This window comes from Lissotriton vulgaris, chromosome 2_1 (genome assembly GCF_964263255.1).
Source record: "Lissotriton vulgaris chromosome 2_1, aLisVul1.2, whole genome shotgun sequence".
In the NCBI taxonomy this organism is placed as follows: domain Eukaryota; kingdom Metazoa; phylum Chordata; class Amphibia; order Caudata; family Salamandridae; genus Lissotriton; species Lissotriton vulgaris.
In genome coordinates, this window is record NC_141687.1 from 1,580,489,838 (window position 1) to 1,580,517,671 (window position 27,834).

Sequence of the window (27,834 nt, forward strand, 5' to 3'; positions counted from 1 at the left end):
AAGCGCGTGCAACCGATTATTCAATCCAGTGGGGGTCAAATCCAAGATTAGTATATCATCTGCATATAACAGACATACTATCGGTTTGCCCCCCAGAGTCGGGGCAGTACCATCACTTGACGATAGGATTTGCGGAAGGTCCGACAGGTATAACAAAAACAATAGTGGGGCCAAAAGGCATCCTTGTTTTAGCCCGTTGGCAGACGGAATAGCTTGAGAGAGACCTCTTTCCCCTCCCAAGAGCACTCTGCATCATGTATCGGAGTGAAGCTCCCGAACCAAGTTTAAAAGCTCGGGGGGCATGCCTAGATCCAATAACTTTCTCCACAGCAGAGGGCGATCCACCTTATCAAAGGCTGTGGAGAAATCTATGAATGCTGCATATATTCTCCCTCCCCGGAGCGTGATGTATTTCTCCGATAAAACTTGTAGAGCGGTCAGGTTATCCATGGTGCCATGCTTTTTTCGGAACCGCGTCTGCTCAAGAGGCAAAATATTATTATCGGCTACCCAGTCATTGATTAGTTGCAAAAGGCATTTAGAAAAAAGTTTGCCAACAGCATCGAGGAGGGCAATCTGTCGATAGTTTTGGGGTTCATTTCTGTCACCCTTCTTATACAGGGGGACCAGGATGCTACCCTTCCAGGAAGGAAGGATAGTGGTATGCAAAAAGCAAAATTTAAACACCGGGAAGAGAATTTTACTCCAGATGTCACTATTCTGTTTTAATACAGAAATGGGGAGCTCGTCCGGGCCCATTGCTCCAGACGAACGCATACCCTTGATGGCTAATTCAATAGTTTTTTCGGAGGGTGCAACAAGGCTGGAATTGTTCTCTTTTTTCCTATTTGGGACAACTACCCTTCCATTTCCAGCATACAAGTTCAAGATATATTCTACCCATGTTTGTTCTTCAATCGGGACAGGTAAGGATCTAGATCTAAGACCACAACCTTCCCCGATCAGAGACCAGAATAGCCTAGGTTTGCCAATAAAGACAGCCTCCCGCAGTTTCATCCAAACCGAGTCCTCTCTTTCCTTTTTTACCTTGATTTTTAGCCTTGTCCTCCTTCTTTTTAGTAAAGCCAGTCTATGGTGTCTTAATGGGCAATACCTCAGATATTGTTCTCTTATAAGTTTATTAATTTCTATATTAAGCAACTTCTGAGAAATAGGAAGCTTTTTAATATGGTCTTTCTTTGATGTTTTTTTTGCGACCGATAACACCTTATTCAGGAAGTTAGCGAAGCAAATTAATTAATTTGGAACCCTTCCAATTGATCACGTCATTTACTGCACTATCTAAGAGGCTCTTAATGCCCTTGATTGCTTTAAAATTCTTTTAATTTGCATATAGCCAAGTTCTGAGCTGGGATGGTGCAGTGAGCTAAAAAACGGTGATGGATCAAGCCCTGATCTTTGGACTGGGTAAGAGTGGTCTGCTTAATTCAGACACTCTGTTCATCACCACCCCCTTTTCTGAATCATTAAAATTCTAGAAGCATCTCCCACTATGGACTCCAAAGTCAACCAAATTACCATCTAAGGACCAATGATCCGTAAGAAGGGGATTTAAATCTAATAGGATGGTTATTATTTTATGGTTACAAAGAGGAGTATGAGTAACCGTGATGTCCTTAAGAAGGGTGAAAGTTGGCATGTCTACGACCACGTAGTCTAAAATAGATTCACCAGTGGTGGACTTGTGCGTGAAGTTTGCAGGAGTATCAGAAGGAAGCCTACCATTCACTATGATTCCATATATTTCATGGAGCTCTTCAAGAAATATTTTCCCTCTCTTTGTTGTTTTAATATTCCCGGGAAAAAGACTTTGAGGTATCTGAAAAGAATCCTCTTTATGAACATTACGAAAGATCTCTAAACTAGAGTTGGATACTTTACAATTAAAGTCACCTACTGACATTATATGGGGAGAGGCATCATTTACCAAAAGTGCTTTAATATAAGAGAAAACCCTAGTTAAGATCTTGTTATGACAGACGTCAGGAGGAATATAAACATTTATTAGAATAATAGGATTATTTTTGGAATTAGCAGAGCTAAATAACGTAACTACTTGAAACAGGTTACTAGGGTCTAAAAAATGGGGAAAATCCCATTGTATCTTGGAGGACAAGAGACATGCTATTCCCCCTCTAGCATGGCCTCTCCTAGAGGGGCTTGCTTTGCCCTCCAGAACAAAATAGTTCCTTCTTGTAGGAAAATTCTCTATACACCAGGTTTCTTGAAGGCATATAACACTAAATTCTAATGAGAGTAAAAATAGTAGTTTTTCGGGGCTATTCCGTATTCCTGCCGCGTTCCAGGATAGAATCCTGAAATCATTGTTAGAGATATGGTTGTGATTGAAATTTATGGGAAGATTTACTGGCTAAAATTCCAGGTAACCAGTTCCATTGATGATCAACCTCTGCAGGAGCACTTTGGAGGTGCGAGCAAAGGGGTTTTAAATACTCCACCTGCCGCCCATTTTTTACAATACTGATTTTTAAATCTTCAAAGTCAGGAAGGATAACCCCATTTCCAACTACAGCTTGAGAGAGCCAAGGTTTGCCCATTGATCGATTAGATTGAGGCTCTACCAGAAAAGGCATTACATCGATCCCTCTGCGCTGAAAGCTTTCTGTTTTTTGGAGAATAACTTTGCATAGAATCTTACTCTAGTTAGAGACCCAACATCAGTATTCAAGATTTTTACTAAATCTCTATCGTTGGACTGTAACAATTTCAAACCATCCGTCTCGTGAAAACATTGGAGGAGCGTAGACCTATTTAAAATAAAATCAGAATCAAATAGCGGATAAAAGTCTAAAATAAAAGTATCAATGTTTTCCTACTCAATTCCCGTAGTTGTCCTAACTGATTTTGTTTCCCCTCCTGCAAGAGCAGGGAATGGCCTCGCTAAGGGATCAAGGCTAACAGGCACTTGATCTACAGGGTTTAACAACTCCACAGGAGGAGCTATATTAACAGATCCCCCGGGGGTGGATAAGAAAAGCCTAATATGGGCTGCATAGAAATGGAGGGAAAAGGGATTAAATGAGATTTATGAGGAGAAGGGAAAACAACACCCATAACTGAAGGATCCGGTGTCTCATGCAAAGATTTATCCACCCGGATTTCCTCAGTGGAATTATTAACCGTAATATTGGGGTTGTCTTCAACATAAATTTTCCTCTGCCTCTTTTTTTCAAATCTACGCAGTTGTTTCCTCCTTTTTCCACCGTTCTTTTTTGGATGCGTTATCTTTTCCTTATTGGATACCACCAGAGCCTCCTTCATTTCAGCTTTATTAGGGGGACAAAAGATGGGAAATAGCTCTTGAGGTATTCCTTTACTCGAGACACAGATAGATTCAGTTTCCAAAGGACCCTCCACCACACAGTTATTCCTAAAAGCCTCCGCCTGATTTGTTGGAGAGATCCCCCGGACTGATAATACCTTTTCTATATCTAAAATTGGAGGGTTCTCCATCAGATCGGTTTGGACTGAAGCAGTAGTTACAATTTCTTCCGATACAGGTTGAACAATCACGGGGGAAGGGCTAATGTCCTTCCCCCCCCCTTTCTCTCTAATACAACCTTTAATATTTGAGTCACAGATTCCAATACGCAATCGGAGCCACCAACAAACTTTTCCAGCAGGGACAGAATAGAAGCAAGCAAACGTTCAATGCAACCCAATGTTTCTGAGACTGGATTATTATCATGACTACTAGGCCCAGTTAGATCATTATTCGATGTATTAAAATGAGGGCTAAGGGATATGTTTAGTTGGGGCATAGAGAGGAAAGAGTTATTGGAGGGGGTACTGTTGTATAGTTGAACCCCAGATGGAACAGGGACCACCGGGGTTTTCCTTGGATCTAATGGCACATTAATTACTTCCTCTGTATATCTTTTGCATAAGTCCATATCTATATCACCTGTTCCCATGATGCACTGGGCCAGGGACAGACTGATTTGCATATAGCCAGGTTCTGAGCTGGGATGGTGCAGTGAGATAAATAACGGTGATGGATCAAGCCCTGATCTTTGGACTGGGTAAGAGTGGTCTGCTTAATTCAGACACTCTGTTCATCACCACCCCCTTTTCTAAATCGTTTTTGGCCACTATAGGTGTGGCAGGGTATACTCAGACATGAGTCCCTTTCTCACTGCACCATCAGGATTCAAGCAAGCCGGGCCGAAGACGGCTGAAATGCCAGAAAACGGTCCCCGGTAGCTTGTCTCCTTTCTGGTGAAGAATTGGCTTGGTAGTTTAGTATGCCCTGTTCCCATGATGCACTGGGCCAGGGACAGACTGATTTGCATATAGCCAGGTGCTGAGCTGGGATGGTGCAGTGAGATAAATAACGGTGATGGATCAAGCCCTGATCTTTGGACTGGGTAAGAGTGGTCTGCTTAATTCAGACACTCTGTTCATCACCACCCCCTTTTCTAAATCGTTTTTGGCCACTATAGGTGTGGCAGGGTATATTCAGACATGAGTCCCTTTCTCACTGCACCATCAGGATTCAAGCAAGCCAGGCCGAAGACGGCTGAAATACCAGAAACCGGTCCCCGGTAGCTTGTCTCCTTTCTGGTGAAGATTTGGCTTGGTAGTTTAGTCTGCCCTGTTCCCATGATGCACTGGGCCAGGGACAGACTGATTTGCATATAGCCAGGTTCTGAGCTGGGATGGTGCAGTGAGATAAATAAAGGTGATGGATCAAGCCCTGATCTTTGGACTGGGTAAGAGTGGTCTGCTTTATTCAGACACTCTGTTCATCACCACCCCCTTTTATAAATCGTTTTTGGCCACTATAGGTGTGGCAGGGTATACTCAGACATGAGTCCCTTTCTCACTGCACCATCAGGATTTAAGCAAGCCGGGCCGAAGACGGCTGAAATGCCAGAAACCGGTCCCCGGTAGCTTGTCTCGTTTCTGGTGAAGAATTGGCTTGGTAGTTTAGTCTGCCCTTTTCCCATGATGCACTGGGCCAGGGACAGACTGATTTGCATATAGCCAGGTTCTGAGCTGGGATGGTGCAGTGAGATAAATAACGGTGATGGATCAAGTCCTGATCTTTGGACTGGGTAAGAGTGGTCTGCTTAATTCAGACACTCTGTTCATCACCACCCCCTTTTCTAAATCATATCTATATCAAGACAGAGGGAATCAGTATGTTGTATCACCCCAGAAGCATTATCTAGGGGAATTAAGGATTCACCGGAGTTAAACGATTTGTTATGCCCTATGACATCCGTAGTACTTAAACTGGGGGCAGATAGTCTAGGAGAGGGGGGAATGCTAGATTTACTTAAAGGGACGACAGTTTCCCGATCTGGTGTCGAAATTTTTAAGAAAGCTGGAGGATTCCCCAGCTCCTCTTTCGAGGGGCCTAAACATACCACCCTCAAAGGAGTGGAAGTAGAGAGAGATGGAATAGTGTCCCTATTCTCTACATATTGTACCGCCTCATCTCCAACCTGTGAACTATCCTTTAGCGAGGGTATTCCAGTAGGGATTTTATCCTTGCCTCTTTCCCATAGATTAAATAGTTGAGCTCTTCCCTTTACAAAAGATGCCTGGCCGTCCTTATTACGTAAAGGGTTGGACTTCGTTTTTGAGCAGGACCTCCCTACCAAAAGTCTCCCAGACCTCAGTTTCATAGCAGTCATGACTTAATGGTACTAGCACAAAAGGAAACAATACAATGTGCTAAGAGAATAACAAATAAACAAGAAATGGTGCAGAGGTCCGCACCGCACCAGCCTTTTCAGCCTCTGAGGGCCTCAGAGGGCCCGCCCTTTGCCCGGGCTTAGCCCCGGGCTGAGTCACGCGTTCGCGGAGAAGGGCGGGATTAATATAGGAGGGGGTGGGGCGGGAAGAGGCTCCAGCTGCGGCGAGTGGCAGGCCGCTCTGAATGCTGGGCCTCACAGTCCCGGCCCCGTCCACACTCTCCCGTAGGTCCCGGTAAATGCTTTCAAAATACGAAAGAGAATGCCCCAGTTCAAGGCGATGCAGAGTCCTCCCTTACACAGGTATGGCAAGTCCAGGAAATAGATTACAGGGCAGCAGAAATCACCACAATGTTCGCGTCTTGCGAGCGGCGCCCCCGGAGCGGGGGCCGCGAGCCGTTTTCAGGTGCTGCAGGGGGGCGGGGCGGTAAGAGGCTCCAGCTGTGGCGAGTGGCAGGCCGCTCTGAATGCTGGGCCTCGCAGTCCCGGCCCAGTCCACACTCTCCCGTAGGTCCCGGTGAATGCTTTCAAAATACGAAAGAGAATGCCCCAGTTCAAGGCGATGCAGAGTCCTCCCTTACACAGGTATGGCAAGTCCAGGAAATAGATTACAGGGCAGCAGAAATCACCACAATGTTCCCGGCTTGCGAGCGGTGCCCGCGGAGCGGGGGGCCCGAGCCGTTTTCAGGTGCTGCAGGGGGGCGGGCGGGAAGAGGCTCCTGCTGCGGCGAGTGGCAGGCTTCTCTGAATGCTGGGCCTCGCAGTCCCGGCCCCGTCCACACTCTCCCGTAGGTCCCGTTGAATGCTTTCAAAATACGCAAGAGAATGCCCTAGTTCAAGGCGATGCAGTGTCCTCCCTTACACAGGTATGGCAAGTCCAGGAAATAGATTACAGGGCAGCAGAAATCACCACAATGTTCGTGGCTTAGTCTTCATTTAGAGTGGTGGAGGAGTTGTCATCTGCACCTTAATAGGGATGTGCCTACCTTTCACAATGCTGTTTCCCCCTTGTAGTGTGTCTGGAGCCGGGGCTGGGGATTGAATGGGGGTTTTGTGCACTTCTGAAGTTGTTTGAAGTCCCCCCAGAACAAAGACTTTTGGTGTATTAGTACAGGGGCTGTGACTTCATGATTTTAGACACTGCTTGGACTTGTAAGCAGAAGTTGCTGGGGGGACAGACTGCACCTTGCCAGAAGGAACTGTTATGTTGTTAAGAGGAACCACCATTGAACTCCCTTGTCTGTTGTGCTGAGCTGTGCCCTGCTGTGCTACAAGAAAGACTGCCTGCTCCCTCCCTGTGCTGAACTCCTACACCTATACCTGGTTGGTGCCCCAAGTGATCTCAATGGCTTGGTGGCATGCCCTGCGTGACTAGACAACTTAGCATATGGTGAGCACTTTTCAATTGCAGGCTCACTTTTTTCTGGCTCCAAGCTGCGCGTGGCTTGCGCAGTTGCGTCCCCTGGATGTTCCTCTGTCAGCATGGAGAGCGCTGCTTACTCTCCCTGCAGCTAGCGCGTGATGAGCAATTTATTTCTGGGAAGTCCCAGGTGTGCTATAAGAGAGGGGAAACTTCCATGGGCAGGTGCTGGGTTTGACCCTCAACATGAGGCTCTGGTGTGTTGGGCCTCCATTGAACAAGAGCAGGGTTTCCTGCTGCCAGATAACTCTGCTTTTTGCCTGCCTCCCAGGCAAAGAGGCTATCGACATGCCACTGCTTAACAGAGATGTGCAGTCCGGTGGCCCTCTCCCACAGGGCAAGGGATCAGATGGCTGGACCTCCAGAACTGCTCAGAATTGGCCCCCCTCACAAGCATGCTGGTGGAGTGACACTGGAAGAAATCCAATGCCGGATGGGCAGATAAACCGAGCAAGCACTGAGGATGCATCTTCATCTGCTGCACCCGTGAGGAATGGTCCACGAGCCTCCTTGATGGAAACCCAGGTGGGGGCGAGCAAGTCCACTGGATCAGGGCAGGAGACACGGGTCTTGATTCTGACCGAGTGACTTGACCCAGCAGGCCCCAGCACCTTTTGGCGTCTTTTGGTGAGCAGGTGGTTTGGTGAGGTCCCATGCACAGGGGGGGGCAACTACTCTGAGTTATGGCATTTCAAGGAGGTCCTTAGAAGATGCACCCGGAATAAAGTTGGCCATGGGTGGGGTACACCCTGCGAGCCCCGAGGATACTGCCTCACTGGAGTACCGGTGCGCCGGGCTCAAAGTGGTCACGAGGAGGCTGTTGGCATACCTTGGGCCATCCCTTTACCTCCCTGCCTTCCTGGTCATGAGTGGCCGTTGTGAAACCATACATGGGTGCTTTCGCAGCACCGAGAAAACTACCATAATGCCTGTTAGAGGTTGGCAGAGGTTCCTGCCCCCGGATTGTTGGGAACTAGTATATTATGGCTAATAGGCATGTAGATGCTTTTATGCCCTGCACTTAGTCCCTAAATTACTTTATAAAGCATAATCGGAGCACCGGTGTGAGGTGCCCTATGTTTTAAATGCAATATGTGGTAATTCATGTGTTAATCCATTACTTCTCACAGGATATGTACGGAATTCTTAATAAATGTTGTTTTGCCCTGCATTGGTCAGGATAACGAGCTTTGTTCCAGGATTTGCCTTATATGGGCTGTGATGGTGGTTATATAACATGTGCAACCATTAAGTCTTTACTTTATTGCACTACCTTGTGATGTTATGACAATTGCCTGGCTGGCAAAGTGACTTTATGATCTATGTGACATCAAGACAATAGTCTAGTTGGCCATTTGATTTATTTCATTGTGGTCTAAGATGTTTTACCTATAAAACAAAAGATATCTTATATATCCTTGTGGGGATTCTCTTTTTTTAGTGTGGCTAGAGTGTCACTGCTTTGCACATTGCCTCTGGGATACGTCTGACTGCTCTTCCAACCTACCATGTAACTCTGCTACACTGACAAGAGTGGTGGGTTCTGCCTGGCTTAGGTGCATACCCGAGCCAACCGGAAATTGCATTTCTAGAACCCCTAAAATCAGGAATTCCCTCCCATTTCATACCAGAACAAACCCCTCCTTCATGAGCATCAAAAGATAATTAAAGTACTTTCTCCTCAACAGATACTTCAATTATCTGGACTTCAACACCTAATTCTGGACTTGACTCTTTTCTGCATACGAAAGACTACATGTGCATCCCCTAGCCTCGTACTATTGTGACCCGTCACTCATCAAAACTGTACTTTACTAAATTTACCAACTCAACTTCAACTATGTATATGTCTGTAAATCACTTACTACTGTATCACGTGATTCCCGTCCCTCATTGAGTTTATACTTTGTAACCTTTGCCATCCGACTTGACCTTGTGCATAGGCTTGCAAAGCGCTCTGATACCCACAGGTTTTGCCAGGGCTATATAAAACTCTTGAAATAACAATAAAATAAATAAATATGTGATGGCCGTGAGCATGCTGTTGGAAGGTTGAGACTACTAGTTTTTAGGGGTGAGAGAGTATACTTTAGTAGTGTTACATTGTTATTCTGTAAGGGGTGATTGCTGTTGGTAGTGTGTCAGAGTATGAGAATGTTTTTGTTAGTGTCTGTCAGTGAACCATGTAGCACAGTTATAGAGAGCAGCTATTGTTAGCAATCTCAATGAACGAAAACAATTCAAAATGTGTAACCTTGCAAATAACACGATCTCCTTTTACTGTATTTTCTTCTTTAGGTTTTAGTTTGATTATTGCCGTTTTTTTAGTCTGTCTCATTGAAACATTTCGATGCGCCTGTTGTTTGAATATCAACTGTACAGTTGTTTTGCTGGGTTTTCCGTGGAGGACGTGCATTCAAGTGTTACAGGTGCTACTTCAATCTTTAGGTTTTCTGAGATGCTTTGTTGACTCAGACTTGGAGTGTGTTTTGAAGCGCCCACACGAACATTGGTTTGCGAGATTGACCGAGCGGGTGTAATTTACTGTAGTTCACTTGAAGACTGGGCAGCGGTTCTGGACTGAAAATGACGGAAGGAAGGCCAGCTGAGAGTTTGTGATAAATTGAATGTTACCGCATGTCTTTCTTCTTCCGGTAAGTTGATTCATTAGTTCTGCTGCGTGTTTTTTTTTAAATGTATGCATGGGCCTTATTTATGAAGGCCTTGCGCCACCGGTGCGTCACTTTTAACATGAGAAAAAGTGACGCACCAGTGGCGCAAGGCCTTCATAAATAAGGCCCCATATGCATTTTAAATAACCTTTAAATCACTGGTTTTCTCACCGCGTTTTATATATCTAACTTATCTTTTTGGTGTATAATGTCAATGAATCTGAAAACCAAAATTGATCTCATGAAACAAAGCAAGGTTCAAGAATGCAGAACTAAATTAAAATCATTGTTTTTTCTCTAAACTGGACGGCCCCATTAAGACGAACTAGGCTCAATATAATGTACTAATTACTATAAACATTGCGTCTTTTTATAATAGAATCGACTGGATATTCTTCGTAGACAACAGTATCATAACGTGTAAACATATTTCTAAACAAGTTGTTTACGAAGCAGAAGTGTAAAGGTGAAAGACAAATCTCTAATTTCTGTTTCTCTGTTGACTTGTTTTGGAATTTATTTGCATGCATTTTTACTTCTCACAAAAGAGTGCCCTTACTGACCCCTTCTTAGCTGAATTAATTGCTGCTGCCGAGTTGTAAGATACAAGGTAAAATGGGTATGCGATCATTTTGAATACAACATAGAACACATCGTAATGCTATTAAAAAAATTCCAAGGCATATGAATAAAAGGCAACTAACATCAAGGTTTTGCATTGTACTGTCAAATGCATTTACATGGTCGTGATAGCATTGAAAAGTAAACCTTGTAATCGTGAATAAATTAAAACTGAATAGAAGCAATTGTTGATTGTGTATTTTACCGACAGCATTAAAGTATGCTTTGAAGATCTTTCCCGACGTGAAAATGGTCGTTCAGTTTTTGTCAGTGAGGCTGTATAGTTAATAAATTAAAACCCCTTAATTAACCAGTCAGTAACACAGGAGTTCCACAAGTTGCTACATTACACTTTATTCATTTAAGGGCTTGCAGATACCGGTTGACCTGCAGGTGTTTGACACACGCTTATGTCACATTGTCACTCCTCACACAGGGAAAAGTCATGGGGGAGAGCCTTCCCAGGCCTAAGGTAACATTGTTAGGTCGCTAAACAGTGGCGGATCCTATCCTAAGGCGGAGTAGCCTCACCCCACTGCTTCATGCAGTGTAAAAAAATTAAAAATAAAATGACAATAACTTGAGGGTATTATCATTGTATTTTTTCCCGTTGCGGCGTCTTTTTGGTGCCGGGCTGCTTTCAGAGTATGGGGAGGAGTGGTTTGCACTCTGTATGTGAGCATGAGTGATTAGCCGGTCCTCTTGCGCAGGCCAAACCATTATACGCATTTAGCATGTTCTCCATGCAAGCTGCATTACAGCCTGCTTGGAGAACATTCCCACCCCTCCAGGACCTGGCGGTGCTCAAGCCAATCACAACACTGCATTGCGGCGTTGTGATTGGTGTGGGGAGCGTGGGAGCCCTGGTGCATCCTGTTTCCTCCAAGAAGCCAGAAAGAGGAAGCAGGAGAAGTGGCAGCAGATGGCCAGCCATATCCCCCACCCCTCCCCACCGCTGCTTCCAGGTAGAAGCTGCACCTCTGGCTACACAAGAATGTTTGCTGCGCTTAGCGTTCACAGATCTCTTGTTTTTTTCGAACTCAAAGACCATTTATCTGGTCATTTCTCATTTTCTAACAGTGTTATTTCCCAGCCTGAGAGAGGCATTTTCTTGCACTGCACAGAAGAGGGATTGCCCGGTCTGACCTAGATGAGTTAATGTCTGGATAAGTGGAGCAGCGCATGCAGGTCCGGCTTTAGAACAGTGCGACTGGTGCGGCTGCACTGGGCACTGACCTGGGAAGGGGGCACTGACCTCAGGGAAGGGGGCGCTGTGTATAGCAATAAAGTATGATTTAAAAACACCTGTGGCAGAGTTAGTTGTGAGTCCTGTTTTCAGGCAGCATTAAAAGTGTCAAGAAAACTCTTGTGAATAAAGTTCTTGCTAGAGAGAAAGATCACAGTTTTGTCTAGTGGCAGTTTTCACTTGCCATAAAGTAGCACAGAGGGTTAATATGCCTGCTGCAAAAAACTTGTACCGTGCAGATTACAGATCTGTATTTTATGTGGTTAGCTGAGTGGATTACTGCTTTTGACACATATATCCTTTCGCCACCTCAGTTTGTAAGATGCAGCACTAATATAGATCATTAGCTAGATGCAAACTGCATAAAATAGATTAGGACGTTAAGCTTTTTTTCCCCAGTCTTTCATTATCTATTCCTAATGCTACTGAAAAGGGTTTGTTTGGGTAGATATACATTCATATTAGCAAAATCAGCCTTCACCAGTTCTTTAACAAATGAAATGTGTATGAGAGAGTGTCCATGGAGAGATGAGTTCCACTTTTGCCTAGTGGTCATGAGGGACTCTGAGGAGGTGGTAATGGGGGGTCCCACAGATGATTGTTGTATTGGGCACCATTAGTGCTAAAGCTGGCAGTAAGTGCAGGCTGGAGAGATGCCACGATGGGCAGGAGGGACCTCATTTGGGCATGGTGATGCTGAGGAAACCACAATTAATTAGTAAATAAACAATGTCCTTGCATAGGAAATCATTAAGTAAAAATGATGGTCCGTAACAGGTAATTAGTTTATTCTAAAACACACTTCACAGCACAAGTTCAGGTCCTATTTTTGATTTACAATTAGCAGCATAAAAGACTTTAATTCTGCTCTGAGACATTCATGCAGGTGGGGCAGTCCATGGACCTGCCTGGGTGTCATGATGAGTTGACTTCAAATCGTACTGTGAAATACTGACAATCTTCTCCACATCCTGCTCATTTGAGCCTCCATTTTCCTTCTAACCTCAGTCCTTACGCATATATCTTATGTTAAAAGTAACCCTGGGCGAAGCACTACGCTCCGTTTGCGGAGTTTGCGGAGTTTTGGCAACTCCGCGTTCCGCGGAGTTCGCGTAGCTGCCGATAACTCCGCTATCCGGTGCGGAGCGTAGTTGTCGCGCGCTAAATAACATTGTCGCGCGCTAAATAACATTATCGCGTGCGCGGCAATGGCTTACCTTGGTTCTGCGTTCGCTTTTTCCCGGTCGCGTCGGCCACCATGTTTGTAAACCCTTCCGTGCAGCTGTGCGAACGCGATAACGTCATTGGAAGCGCGATAAAGCCATAAGGACGCGCGAGTATGTTTGTTGGTAAGATCGAGTTGCCGAACACGCAGAACCTGCAATCTTGCACAGAATAACTCGCGAGCATGTTAAAAGTTAAACCATAATAATAAATTACCATTTTGGTTAGCAAACAAGTGAGAAACCCCTCAAAGTTGTACCTTTGGATGTATTTTTTGGGGGGAAGGAGTCCTCTTTCTGTTTCTACTGTATTTTTGAATATTAAGGAGGAAGGGCTCTGGAGTTTACAACTTCCTGTTCCTGTCCACCAGGCTCCTCCCAGTGCTTTGCCCATGAGGTGGTCACTTTCATTTGGATTTTGAGCTGGCAGGATCACTTTCTGTGTGTGTTGGCTGCATTACTGCTTTTTTTGAATCTTACTGAGGACTTTTGGATTTTGAATTCTCTTTTTCAAGTAAGTTCAGTAATGTATGAGTGAGTATGATGTTGTAGACTTGTGTTTGTTTGATTTAAAATGTTTTAACTACATTATTCATTCCTTGATTTAAATTATTGATGGGTGCCTACTTTTATGAGGTCCCAACTTGTATTTCTTTTTAAATTTCATCCAGGCTACATAGAGAGGTACCCATGGGTAAAATCATAATTCTGTGTTTAAATTTTTATTCAAGTTTGTAAACAAACATCATGGCTGGCATTGGATTATGGTCATCATTATGCAATAGCAATGTCTGCTGTGGAATTTCTGTTTGTGTAATGAAAAAGTTTTTTTATTTTTTTAAGCCAATAGCTGACCCTAGTACTCCATGTAGTTAGTGTGTAGGCATGTTTGAGTTCATTGTAATAACTTTCTGTGGTTGGCCTGGCCATGTGTTGTTGGCGGCCATTTTATGTTTCCCAGCCACTTTGGTCTTGCCATAGGCCTCCAAACTTGTGGCCTACTCTTCCAGTAGGCCAGAGGTACTAGTCATAGGGTCATGAAAGGTAATCAACTGTTTTTCTGGTGTACCTCTAATTAGGAAATCATGGATGGACTGGATTGATTTAGAAAATCTTATGTTTATGTGTGGGGTATGTCAGGTTTCGGGTGTCTGTCAATTTCTGCCATTAGGTAACCCTAGGAATACAGCTCGGGTAGTTTTAGTAACGTCGCGCCGTGTGGGAACGCGACCTTACCTTTTTTGTCTTTTTCGCGCGCTCAATGTACTGGCTCGGGAACGCGATAACGACTTTTTACTCGATTCGCGTTGCCGAACACGCCGATTTTGCATTCTCGCGAACAATATGTCCCGAGTTGCATAAAAGTTCCTCGAAAATGTTTAATGTGTCCCCTGTGCTACCAAAAAGTCCTCATTTTTTGTGTTATTTACTTCTTTGGTTGTAGCTTTGTCTTCCTGGAGCATGGCCCACTCCCAGTTCCTTTCTGTCCTCTATGTAATGATTTCTTGTTTATGGTTGGGGTGACCAATTTGGGGGGTGGTGTCTGGTGTGTTCATTTTGTGAAGCAAAGCATTGTCCCTTTGGCATAGGCATTTATTGTCTGTCCTCTCTTTCTTTTCATGTAGTGGTGAGGGCCATTTTGTGTGTACTTCCTTTGTGATGATTCTGCTATGTTGTTGTTGGTGGGCAGGCCTTGTGGTGGCGGCCATTTTGTGTATGCTTCCTTTGTGACTGATTTTGCCATGTGGTGGAGGCCATTTTGGGTGCATCCCCTTTCCATGTTGTCTTTGGGTGTCCCTGTCCTCCTGGCCCTATGGAGGCGGCCATTTTCTGTGTCCTTCCCTGGTCCTCTTCTTTTGCCATAGCCATCCAAGGCTTTTGTAGGTACTACCACTCAAAGCCATAGGTGCATTCAAGTTAATCAACTATTTTTGTGGTGTAACTTTAATTACACCGTGTATGGCTTTGGATTGCTTCACATTTTTTTGTAATGGTGGTACTTTTAGTTTTTTGGTTGCTTGTGTGTAGCTATTATGGCACTCCCTGCCATTAGGTAACCCTAGGAATACAGCTCGGGTAGTTTTGGTAACGTCGCGCCGTGTGGGAACGCGACCTTACCTTTTTTGTCTTTTTCGCGCGCTCAATGTACTGGCTCGGGAACGCGATAACGACTTTTTACTCGATTCGCGTTGCCGAACACGCCGATTTTGCATTCTCGCGAACAATATGTCCCGAGTTGCATAAAAGTTCCTCGAAAATGTTTAATGTGTCCCCTGTGCTACCAAAAAGTCCTCATTTTTTGTGTTATTTACTTCTTTGGTTGTAGCTTTGTCTTCCTGGAGCATGGCCCACTCCCAGTTCCTTTCTGTCCTCTATGTAATGATTTCTTGTTTATGGTTGGGGTGACCCATTTGGGGGGTGGTGTCTGGTGTGTTCATTTTGTGAAGCAAAGCATTGTCCCTTTGGCATAGGCATTTATTGTCTGTCCTCTCTTTCTTTTCATGTAGTGGTGAGGGCCATTTTGTGTGTACTTCCTTTGTGATGATTCTGCTATGTTGTTGTTGGTGGGCAGGCCTTGTGATGGCGGCCATTTTGTGTATGCTTCCTTTGTGACTGATTTTGCCATGTGGTGGAGGCCATTTTGGGTGCATCCCCTTTCCATGTTGTCTTTGGGTGTCCCTGTCCTCCTGGCCCTATGGAGGCGGCCATTTTCTGTGTCCTTCCCTGGTCCTCTTCTTTTGCCATAGCCATCCAAGGCTTTTGTAGGTACTACCACTCAAAGCCATAGGTGCATTCAAGTTAATCAACTATTTTTGTGGTGTAACTTTAATTACACCGTGTATGGCTTTGGATTGCTTCACATTTTTTTGTAATGGTGGTACTTTTAGTTTTTTGGTTGCTTGTGTGTAGCTATTATGGCACTCCCTGCCATTAGGTAACCCTAGGAATACAGCTCGGGTAGTTTTGGTAACGTCGCGCCGTGTGGGAACGCGACCTTACCTTTTTTGTCTTTTTCGCGCGCTCAATGTACTGGCTCGGGAACGCGATAACGACTTTTTACTCGATTCGCGTTGCCGAACACGCCGATTTTGCATTCTCGCGAACAATATGTCCCGAGTTGCATAAAAGTTCCTCGAAAATGTTTAATGTGTCCCCTGTGCTACCAAAAAGTCCTCATTTTTTGTGTTATTTACTTCTTTGGTTGTAGCTTTGTCTTCCTGGAGCATGGCCCACTCCCAGTTCCTTTCTGTCCTCTATGTAATGATTTCTTGTTTATGGTTGGGGTGACCAATTTGGGGGGTGGTGTCTGGTGTGTTCATTTTGTGAAGCAAAGCATTGTCCCTTTGGCATAGGCATTTATTGTCTGCCCTCTCTTTCTTTTCATGTAGTGGTGAGGGCCATTTTGTGTGTACTTCCTTTGTGATGATTCTGCTGTGTTGTTGTTGGTGGGCAGGCCTTGTGGTGGCGGCCATTTTGTGTATGCTTCCTTTGTGACTGATTTTGCCATGTGGTGGAGGCCATTTTGGGTGCATCCCCTTTCCATGTTGTCTTTGGGTGTCCCTGTCCTCCTGGCCCTATGGAGGCGGCCATTTTCTGTGTCCTTCCCTGGTCCTCTTCTTTTGCCATAGCCATCCAAGGCTTTTGTAGGTACTACCACTCAAAGCCATAGGTGCATTCAAGTTAATCAACTATTTTTGTGGTGTAACTTTAATTACACCGTGTATGGCTTTGGATTGCTTCACATTTTTTTGTAATGGTGGTACTTTTAGTTTTTTGGTTGCTTGTGTGTAGCTATTATGGCACTCCCTGCCATTAGGTAACCCTAGGAATACAGCTCGGGTAGTTTTGGTAACGTCGCGCCGTGTGGGAACGCGACCTTACCTTTTTTGTCTTTTTCGCGCGCTCAATGTACTGGCTCGGCAACGCGATAACGACTTTTTACTCGATTCGCGTTGCCGAACACGCCGATTTTGCATTCTCGCGAACAATATGTCCCGAGTTGCATAAAAGTTCCTCGAAAATGTTTAATGTGTCCCCTGTGCTACCAAAAAGTCCTCATTTTTTGTGTTATTTACTTCTTTGGTTGTAGCTTTGTCTTCCTGAACAGGCCATGTGGTGGCGGCCATTTTGTAGGTACTTCCTTTGTGCATTTATCATTGGCCTCCCTGCTTTTGGTCTGATCTGATAGTAGGACAGACTCCCAGAGGTGGTAGTTACTAGTGAGCGGGGCTGCTTTATGTAGCTGTTTCTATTTGGTCTATTTAATTACCATCATTACGGCATGTGTGTATGCCATTGCATTTCCAAGTTGGTTGTCTGGGCAGGGGGGTAGGTAACTTTTTTGTGTGTGGAATAATTTTATGACTTGTATGTGTTTTTGCCGTGAAGTTTTACAAACTCTTAGCCATGGTGTATTTTGATTTTCCTTGCATTAACCTGTCATGACTCATGTGTAGCAGGCAACCTCCTTTTTCTGTCCATGTTGGTATATGATAGGCCTGCTTGACTTTATTATTGGTTATTTCTAGCTGGGAGCTGTGGTGCTCGTACTATTAGTCTTCTTTTTTGTGTTTTATACATTGCCCTGTGTGTCTTTCAATTGTTCATGTGTTGTTGGCTTACTGCTTGTTTGACTGACGTTTTCTGTCTTCTTTGCTTGTAGGTGCACAGAAAAAGACTGAGGAGGTGCTGGCTGTTTTCATCCATCGCCCGTTCAACTGCCAGACGGACGTCCTTCAATTGTACGCCACGTGTGGGGTGTGACTCATCTGACCACACATCTCTGCAATTTGTGCTACTGAGTGCTGCTGTGTGCTGCTGACATCAGAAGAAGATGGGTCCTAAGAGAGCAGTTACCAGGTCCTCCACCACCAAGAAAGTTGCTGAGAAGAAGGTACAGAAAAAGGAAGTGTCACTTAAGGCTGGTATGGACCCCCAAACCTTTTTTGGGCCCCCAAAACGTACGCCTGCAGCAGCGGTGTCCATGGTGCAAGCTGGAGCCAGCACATCGGCATTAGCGGGGGCAAGCCACCAACCCAGGGCCAAGCACATGAGGGTCGAAGAGGTAGCCGACCTAGTGTTACAAAGCAGTGATACTGAGCCTGAACTTAACTTATCGCTGTCTCAAAGTAGCACACAATCTATGCAAGCTGAAAGTGCTGACCAACCGCCGCCAGCAGTAGATGTTCAACAACCACAACCACTTCCCGCAATAGTTGTTCAACAACAACAACCAAATCCCACAGTAGTAGTTGTTGAAGAACCACAGCACGCTATAGTACTTCCTCAAGAACAACAACCACCGTCTCCACACGCAATAGTGGAAGTTGTTCCTCCCGATGTCGGGGCAGTTCAGGAAGTAGAGCCTCATTCCGAGCAAGAAGAAGAGGAAGCCACTTCTGGAGGTGATCTACTGTCTTTAAATTTACGAAAGGAAAGGAGGGTTAGTGGCAGTGCATCGAGTTCTTCGCATAGCATCCCTTCAGATGACCTTGATAAGGATTATCATCCAGGACGAAGAACTGAGCATTCAAAGGAGAGGCATCAAAAGACCAGGCTGGGAAAAAGGAAGGATCCGTCAAGGCTTGAACTTCCGGAGTTCGATGTAGGTGAACAGGATACTGATGGTGATAAAGACGGGTCTGACACTGACAATGTCATCATCACAAGCGTTATTCCTGGTGCAGAGGATGTAGAGACCAGCATTTTCACCCTATCTAGAAGGGCTGTGATTAGTGATGAGCAGGTAGCACGTGTAACTCCTACACACTCAGCGCCCAAAGTAACACCAGCTCCCATTTTTGCATCAGCGAAGGCCCGGCAGCGTGCGACATCCAGCGCAAGCGCCACCTCAACAGAAGGAGGTAGTGGCAGTACTAGTACTGAACTGTCACATAGGGAAATGCAACCAAAAGGCTCCAGTTCATCTGGGATTGGAAGTGGGTCCTCCTCTTCCTATGGCAGGAGACAAAAGTTTAGCTCCCCAGTCTGGGATTTTTTTACGGTTCACCCACATCAGGAGAACATTGCTATATGCTCCATTTGTCGCACCAATGTTAGTCGTGGTAAGATTGGTACAAACTATGGTACTGGAGGCCCAACGACCCATATGAAAAAAACACACACAATTGTATGGGAGAACCACCTTGCAAGCTTACAAAAAGATGTAAGCACTGGTGTTGGTGGGGAGGATACAGTACTACAAGGTCCACTCATGGAAGAAGAGGGAGACGATGACCTTCTATCTGGGAGTGGTACACCAATGAGCCCTGTCGCCAGCACTGGAGTGGTGCAGTCCAAATCCTCAGCATCAGCAACTTCTCAGTGGCACCAGAGTCAGCCGGAGACACCAAGGGCAAGGAGTGAAAAGTCTGCGTTGAAAGGTGGTCCGTCTAGCAGAACAGACAGAATTACCAAGCAGCTTACCATTACTGGCATGTTTAGGCAGGAGGGAAAGTACGAGCGGAACCACCCAACAGCACGTTTGTACAATGCGAAACTTGCAAAAATGTTGGCACTGGACCTTCTCCCATTTTCATTTGTTGAGGGAGTGGGATTTCGGCAATTAGTGGCAACACTCGCCCCAAAATGGGACGTTCCCAGTCGCTACTATTTTGCAAGAGTTGCTATTCCAGCACTACACCACGACGTGCTGGGATTGATTGGGAAAGCCTTACAACAGAGTGTTGTCCATTGTATCCACCTGACAACCGACATGTGGAGCAGTCGCGAAGCCACAGCAGATTACATGTGCATCACCGCACACTGGATCTCTTTTGCAGGTGTGAAAGACAAGTTAACATCAGGCCTTCTTGATGTTGCTGGGATTTTCAATGACACTCGCAAACATGCAACTGTAGCCATGTTTGGTATGGAGAAAACTCATACTGCTGACAACATTTTGTCTGACTTTAACAGCAAGGTCTTTGAATGGCTGAAACCAAGAGGCCTTAAGATTGGTTTTGTTGCCACCGACAATGGCAGTAATGTAGTGAGGGCAATGAAAGATGGACAGTATTTCAGGGTACCCTGTTTGGCACACTGCATTAACTTAGTCGTGCAAGACTTTCTGAAACATGAACAACAAGTCAGCAACATACTGACCATCTGCCGAAGAATATGCACGCATTTTAACCATTCTTTCAAAGCGCGGAAGCTGCTACGCGTCATTCAGCGGGAGCATAATTTGCCAGTCAAAGCACTGATCCAGGAGGTCCCAACACGTTGGAACTCGACTTATTTCATGCTTGAGCGTCTCTTTGAGCAGTACATACCACTGAATGCTTATGTAATGTCAAGAAGATTAGTGGATCCTACTGTTAATCTTAAAAGCCTGACCGTTGAGATGTGGCAGTGGGACATCATTAAATGCTTGACAGAGATGCTACAACCTTTTGAGGTGTTCACACGTGCAGTTAGCAGGGAGGACTGTACTATGGGCCAAGCCATCCCATTGTTGTACATGCTCGAGCAACAGCTGAAGGAGGTCTGTGAAGCATACGAAGGTGACGAAGAAAAAGTTGATGCATGTACCTTGGCCAAGGCCTTACGCAACCGCTTATCTGTAAATGCAAGGCTTAAAATGATTGTGTCAGATCCAAATTACATAACTGCAACAATCTTGGATCCACGGTACAAATTGTTTGTCAGCAGTAGCGCAGTCATTCCTTTTTCAGATGGGGATGTTGCCAATTACAAAAGTTCCATAGCTGTGGAAGCTAATGATTTCGAAACTGAACGGCTGTTACTTAAAGGCCTGACAGTGCCAGCCCAGGACAGTCAAAGTACTCCAGGCCATCCTCCTGAGGCAACTCTGGCAAGTTCATCACAGCATGAGAGCGGTGCGTCCGCTTCCCAGCAGGCACCAACAGTACCAAAAGCAGCACCTGCACGATCTGATTCAGCAGACACAACCAAAAGCATAACTGCTTTTTTTCTACAGAAGGGAATGGGTAAGTCCGTTGCTGTTGCAAAGGGGAAAGAGGAGCAGCAAAGCCGAGCACCATTGAACACTGAGCGGATGGTTCAGGCCTATCTGGATGACACAACAGAGGTGTTCATGGAGCAAAGCCCATTGGTCTATTGGTATGAAAGAAGGAGACAGTGGCCAGTGCTGAGCAGGCTGGCGATAAAGTATTTGGCTTGTCCTGTAGCCAGTGTCGCCTCTGAGCGGGTTTTCAGTGCTGCTGGTGCCATTGTGACATCGAAAAGGACCAGTCTCTCCCCCAAAAGCGTCGAGAGGCTGACAATGATAAAAATGAATCAACACTTCATACCACCAGACTATACTGTACGTGAATCAGAGCAGGATGAAGAAAGCGAGCCCGAAGAATTTATCACTGCTGGGTTACATGACCTACTGCTGTCCGGACCCGCAGAGTTTGAGGACGAGCACCTCTTCCCTGACCAATAGGCTGTTAAATTGTGACTTTTTCCCTTCTTTTATTTGTGTTATTTATTTTCTTATTAAAAATGACTTTCTGGTGCATAACTGCTAATCTTAAAATAAAAAGCTCAACCAAATCCATCCCCACCACTCATTCTTTTAATGTACCTACTGGAGTTGCACACCTGTGCATTTTATTTTCGCTGTATCTTTTTTAGTTACCTCCTGGAGTTGCACGCCTGTGCATTTATGTTCCATGTTGACTGCACTCCTCAGAGTCTTGCTGCATCTTCTTGACTCCCACTCAAGTCAATACAATTCCATCTTGGCAGCCATACATTTGATGTTGTAGATGGAGTATAGTACAATAACAATAATGTAGCCTCTAACAGTCCCTCCATAATAAGTGAACCGTACATGACTACAGCCATCCTCTATTTCATTTGAAATCTGCAACTCATAATAACTGCCTTGCTGAGTCTTACTGTTAAGGCTACCACCTCTGTCTGCAGGCATTCAGAGACGACTCTTCTGTGTCAAAAGAAACTTGAGCAGGCATCCACAACTGAAGTCAACTTGTTGTGATGTTGACTCGCATTACAAAGGCTCGGCAGCATCTGTGATCAATCTTCTGACAGTGAAAGAGAAGAAGAGCAAAACAGGTATAAAAATGAATGCCATGCATTGCATGGGATGTATTTTTTGGCTGACTCTGAGCTAATGTGCATGGAGTTGAAGTATATTAGTAACTTCAGTTCAGACTCACGTGATAGCCAATTCTTCCATGTTATTTACTAATAATAGAAATTATTTACGCACTTGTGTTCCTACTACTACAGATGCAGTCAGGACTTAATTTATCTTTGCTGTCCGGCGGTTGGATCTGAGCTGATTGATGCACGATGTTTCTTGGAGTGGAATACAAGGTAATAAATAAAATACAAATAAGAGTCACAGCACAGTAGACCCAGGCTACTACATGTTTGTGCACAGTGCTGTGGTAGAGTACAATAGTGGTATGATTGATGACTGAGAATGACGCATTGATTTTGTTGATTAATTTTGTAAATGCTAGGTTGCTTTTTCAATTTCATTCACCTTTCTGTGGGTCTGAAATTTTTAGGGAAATGCAGTTTGTATAACGGCCAAACCTGTGTCGTCGTGGGCCTGTTGTTGTGTGCTTGCTCCTGTCTTTTTTTGTACTTCTACATTAAAAATGATATGCAACTAGTAGACTTATACAAATTGTATCCAAGCCGCCTCAGTCTGAAAGTCCTCTCATACGACTACTCCTCTTGTTTTGTATTGTTTTTTTATCTTCACTGTATTACAATTTGTTTAGGTCATTCACATTCTTTTGTATTTGCCTTTTCTTTTTCAGGCTGGACATCTTTCACGGTTCACCCACTGCTTTATAGTATGAGCATCAACTCTCATCCTTACCACAGATCCTCATCATCAAGCAATTGGATTGCGGGAAACCAAGAATCATATTCAGCGTGTCCTTTTCTTACGTCCATTGCTTACAATCATTAGCTAGCTGATCAACATCATAAATCATCGTCTTCATTGTTTTGCTTTTGTTGTCTCCAATCTCCATGCGTACTGTTTTTCTTTCTCAAACCTTTCCCAAAACCCCCGTACCCATCCATTAAACAATCCCTAACCCTCTTCCCCCGGGCTGCGTGGTTACATTGAGGTGTGATGTTTCTTACATTAAATATACACCAACAATTTGATCACGCGCTTGCTGGGGCAGATGTGGTCAAAGCAACAATAGTGAAATGTCAACAAGGCATGGCCAGGATCTTCTGCGGCTTCCCAACTCAAGCTCTGTGTATAACGCCAAATAATTTACCATTTAACATCAAACAACGAATGCATCTAATGAATTGGCGTAATTTATTTTTTGGGTTTAAACTAAGTGTAAAGCATTTATGATTTAGAAAAGTTTGACGTTGCCGTGAGTACTACAAGTAACGTTGAACTTCTTATCTTCTCTTGCACTTTGTTTCCAGTCCCCAAAACCATTGTTTTGTTTCAGTTTAGCAGTTGCAATATTGGGTCACCCATGCAATGTACTGTACTTACTTATACTACCCCCACATTGTCTGTCACGCGAATGACTGTCTCTTTCTTTTTGTCGCTACTGGCAGGGTCTGTCTACTATCACAGAAGTTCTGATTCTGAACCACAGATTCTTCGCCATTGTCTTGGAAATCAAATGCAGCCCTTGCAGTGCCACACTTCATGATAAATCATCATCATCTCATCAGCAATCACAGGTAAGATAAGTTTGCAGTGAGGTATAACGCAAGACAGACTGGTCGTTCTTCTAATACTACCAATATAACTCGGTGAGGGTTTACTGCATCTATCTGTTTGCATGTTAAAGATGGGGGCAATATATTTTATTATTAAAAAGCACTGTCCGCCGACCTGCATGGCCAAATTAAACCTTGCGAGGTTGCACAACGTACATTCTTTGGTGAAACACTCCCCCCTCCAACCCCACAAGAAACGCAAATGAACTTCAAATGTTTTCTTTTTACAATAACTTTGTCTCGTTTATTTTAACATAATGTAATATATATATAACTAAAGATGATACAAAAATAAAATATATATAAATCCTACACCAAGCTGTCCCCCTACCCGCCTCCCCTAACCCCAACCAAATTCCCACGCTCAATGTCATGTAAAAAAAAAGTAAAAACCCAACACCCAATTCCCACCCACCAACAAAAGGATTGAAAAAGGGGCAAACAGGGTCCATCTTATAGCCGGCGGGCTTTTAAGTGTTGATCCACCAGGATCTTGACACGCTCCTCTATCTGTTTTTTAGTCTGACTGCTTTGAGCCTCCAGCCTGGCTACCCGGAGGAGAATTTTTCGCTGGAACTGGCGGCACCTACATTGGCAGCCATGTTGTTGTGGGGGGGTGGACGATGCAGGGAAAATCTGGCGGCGGGCGGCTGCCTGAGCACGCCGACGTACTCCTGCAGGCTTGGGGGCCGGGGCATTGGAAGAGGCAGCAGCTGCTGCCGCCGCCTCCTCCTCCTCCTCCTCGGCCTGAGCCACCAGCCGGCGGTAGGCCTCAACGATGGCCTGCAGTTTCCGCTGACGGGCCCGGACTGCCAGCTCCTTCCTGGTTGGTTTAGAAGGAGTAACTATAAAGAAAGAGACAGAATTGTTGTAATCAAAAATCCCAGCAAATAAAGAACGCAAAATGGATCCAACACATAGTGGGCGGCACAGTACAGTAGCAATAGCAAGCAAGTTGAGTACCTAAAATGTTGTTTTATCTATCTTGAACATTCTATTCTACGCCTTATATACTTCATTTGTCTGCCTTTTTGGCACGGCATTATGCCTGCCCTAGTAACATAGTATGGGTGTACTTGAACGGTCACATACGAACACCTGTCTTTTTCATATCTCGTTCTTTTATATCATATACTCTGTGCTTCCGGGAAAAGTGACAGTCTCAAACTAACATTAAATTAACAGTGGCCAGCTAGTACTAATAAATGTCTACTCTAGAGACTATCATTCTTTATATCGCCAACAAACGTTAGGTGGTTTGTGTTTCGCCAGCAACGACCCAGAATGCATCCAGTGGTCCCCTCCTTCCCTTGCCTTTGTGTTTAACCAAAACACCGCTGCCAACACTAGTATCCACTATCCACTAACCACCAATATTGGATGTGTCTCCCACCCACGCAGGCAGCTGTGTTTTCCACTTTCTATGCTTCCACAACAACCCACGCATCCAACTGCTCTCAAACACCTGCATTGCTGATTCCAAAGTATCCTTCTATATTATATGATTAGAGCTTTTTCCTTGCAACTTTCATCATACTTTAGTTAAAATCAATCTCATGTTAATCCATCGCGGTCATGTAATGTTGTGGATAAGACTTTTTTAGTCTGCCACCAACCTTTCACAGCTGAGTTGTAGTCACATAGAAGAGGCATGTATAACTAATTTTATCAATTCTGGCCGGTGGTAATGCTTTTGCTAAGCTTGGTAATGAGAACAGTGGCGTCATATATTGTCCAGTAGAACTTCAAGTTCACTATAAATATCAGAGTACAGTGAGGAAGTTTTCCCCACCCACCAAGTAATGCGGATCACTATTGAATGTAACTTACCATCGCCCACCGTTGTTGTCTCCTCCCCCGCTGCTGCCGGTGCTGCTGTAGGTGCCTGTGGTGGTCCTCCATTCCCCTCCGGGATCGCCTCTGCTGACGGCGTTGCAGCGCCGCTGCCCCCGTCGGCACTGGTGGATGGTACCGGTTCTGCAAAAATAAAAATAAGTAATTAAGTACACCTTTTTAGATGGATGCACAGCCCCCATTGTACTTGTTCACCAAGAACGGAGTTCTGCAAAACAGTTAAGTACAACGTAATCACTAGTAGTCCACATTGCCTAGTACAGCAGAGTAAGTAACACACTACACATATCAGCATTTATTTGGTATGGTATGGTACCCAAGCTCATCTCATCTATTCTATACTGGTACTCTAGTCCTTGGAAAGTTAGACTGAACCATGTAACCTAACCAGTTTACTTTGTACATCAATGACATGTCTACAGTTTTGCGCATGCTACCTCACAGCTTGTTGCGCAGTACGAGGAGACGCCTTTGAGGCCACATGATAGTTCAAAGCATACACCTGAAGAGTTTGGAAAATAGAGGCCCGTATTTACTTTTTGAATGTGGATTGTGGAGTCCAGTTTCCTTACAGCCTCAGGTTACACCTTCTTTTTTGCATGACAGCTAAAAAGTTGAATAAATGTATGTAATGTTTTCATACTGTCTAACGTGCACCACTTTTGTCATTATCTTTCGGCAGATGAGAAGATTTACTTCTACGAAGCAAAGATTTGCAGAGCTTACCAACAAGAGGCATATGCAACCAGTATACGTTCAATGGTGAGGGGTCTCGGACATTTCCCACATTTCCCTATCGTGCACTGGTAGCTGTACAAATGTAGGATACTTTTTATTGAGCCTTTTTTAACTCTGGATTTCTTCTGGTGGCCCTGCCCTTGACGTATTTGACAGAACAACTTAAAAACATTGATGTTACTTACTTAGTTACTTCTAACAAAATAAAGGTTTTGAAGTACCACATTGACTCGGGAGTATATTTTCAGTGTCTGTTGTCTTGTAGACTTACACGAGAGAGTGAGAAAAAGGGGGTTACTTAGGTTATGGATTGTGTAATAAAAAAAGCATTTGGCATCTTCATATTGGGGTTCAGGAAAGGGGTAATTGAATAATTGACCAATGACTGAGCCCATATAGGTTGTCGTTCATTGAATTGTGGGTTCCTCTGAGTTCTGTGACTGAGGTGTAAGACTGTAAGTAAGTAAGGTCCAACCTGCCTATCAACAACAACATCCAATTTTGGGGTGCATACATAGTTATGTATGTCACTGCATAGAAGAATACCCGCAAGAGTAGTAGTGGTATTCTTACTAACGCTTACAAAATAGTAGACCATTATCTGCATGCATACTTGGTTGGTGTCAATTGCCAAAGAAGAGACATTATAGAGGAAAAAGCATAAGACAGGAGTGGACCCTGTGCCTTCCGCTATTCGATCACAGATTTTTTGAAAAGATTGATACCTTAACTAAACAGTTAGGTGAAATGTCATTAATCGGTTGGAAAAAAAGCTCCGTTAGAAAGTTAGGGAAATATCATTGTTCCAAAAGAAAACACTGTTGGACTTACTAGGGACAGCAGCAGGATCCTCAGTAGAGGAGCTCTGTGCCTGTGGTTCACAATCACGTTCACCCGCCGACTCGGTCCCAGCCTTCTGCTTGCCCCTGGGTTCTGTGGTTCATGTAAGAAATAATAAAGAAAGAGAAAACATTGAGTGCTGTGAAACATAGACAGCAAGCATTTCAAAAACCACTGCTACAACATTAAAAGAAACAAACATTGGTCTACCAAATGACTACTGCCTTGCATGATTCACTGACTAGTGTACTTGGTGAAAACAAATCAAATGTTCCATAAACATTCTGATTGCAGATTACTAAGTAACACAGAGGCAGTAAGACCTGAACAACACCACAGATTCAAGAATGTAAGTAGCCATTTCTTTTTCATTTTTTGCCAGCAAAATACATAGATCGCAAGGAGGAGACAAGCTTAACTTTGTGCATACTAACTAACTAACACGAAATTGTACGTTCATGGCATCATATTTTGTTTTGCTACTGACTGAATGCTACTGCTGCCCTACCCACTCAATAAACAAACTACATCAGTTCTATGGAGGGCTGAGGCAGGGGCAGCTATAGGCTCATGGTGGTCCTGGACTCCTGGCCAGGGAGCGTAGGTGGGGGGCCCGGAAGAGGAGGTCGGGGCGGAGCACGGAGGCCAGTGAAGAGGGGGGAGTCAGGGTGTTTGGAAGTGGAACAGAGCCGGAGGCACCAAATCCCTGCCAGGGGCCGCCACGCAAATATGTATCCATCCTCTGAGGATTATTAAATTAAGGATA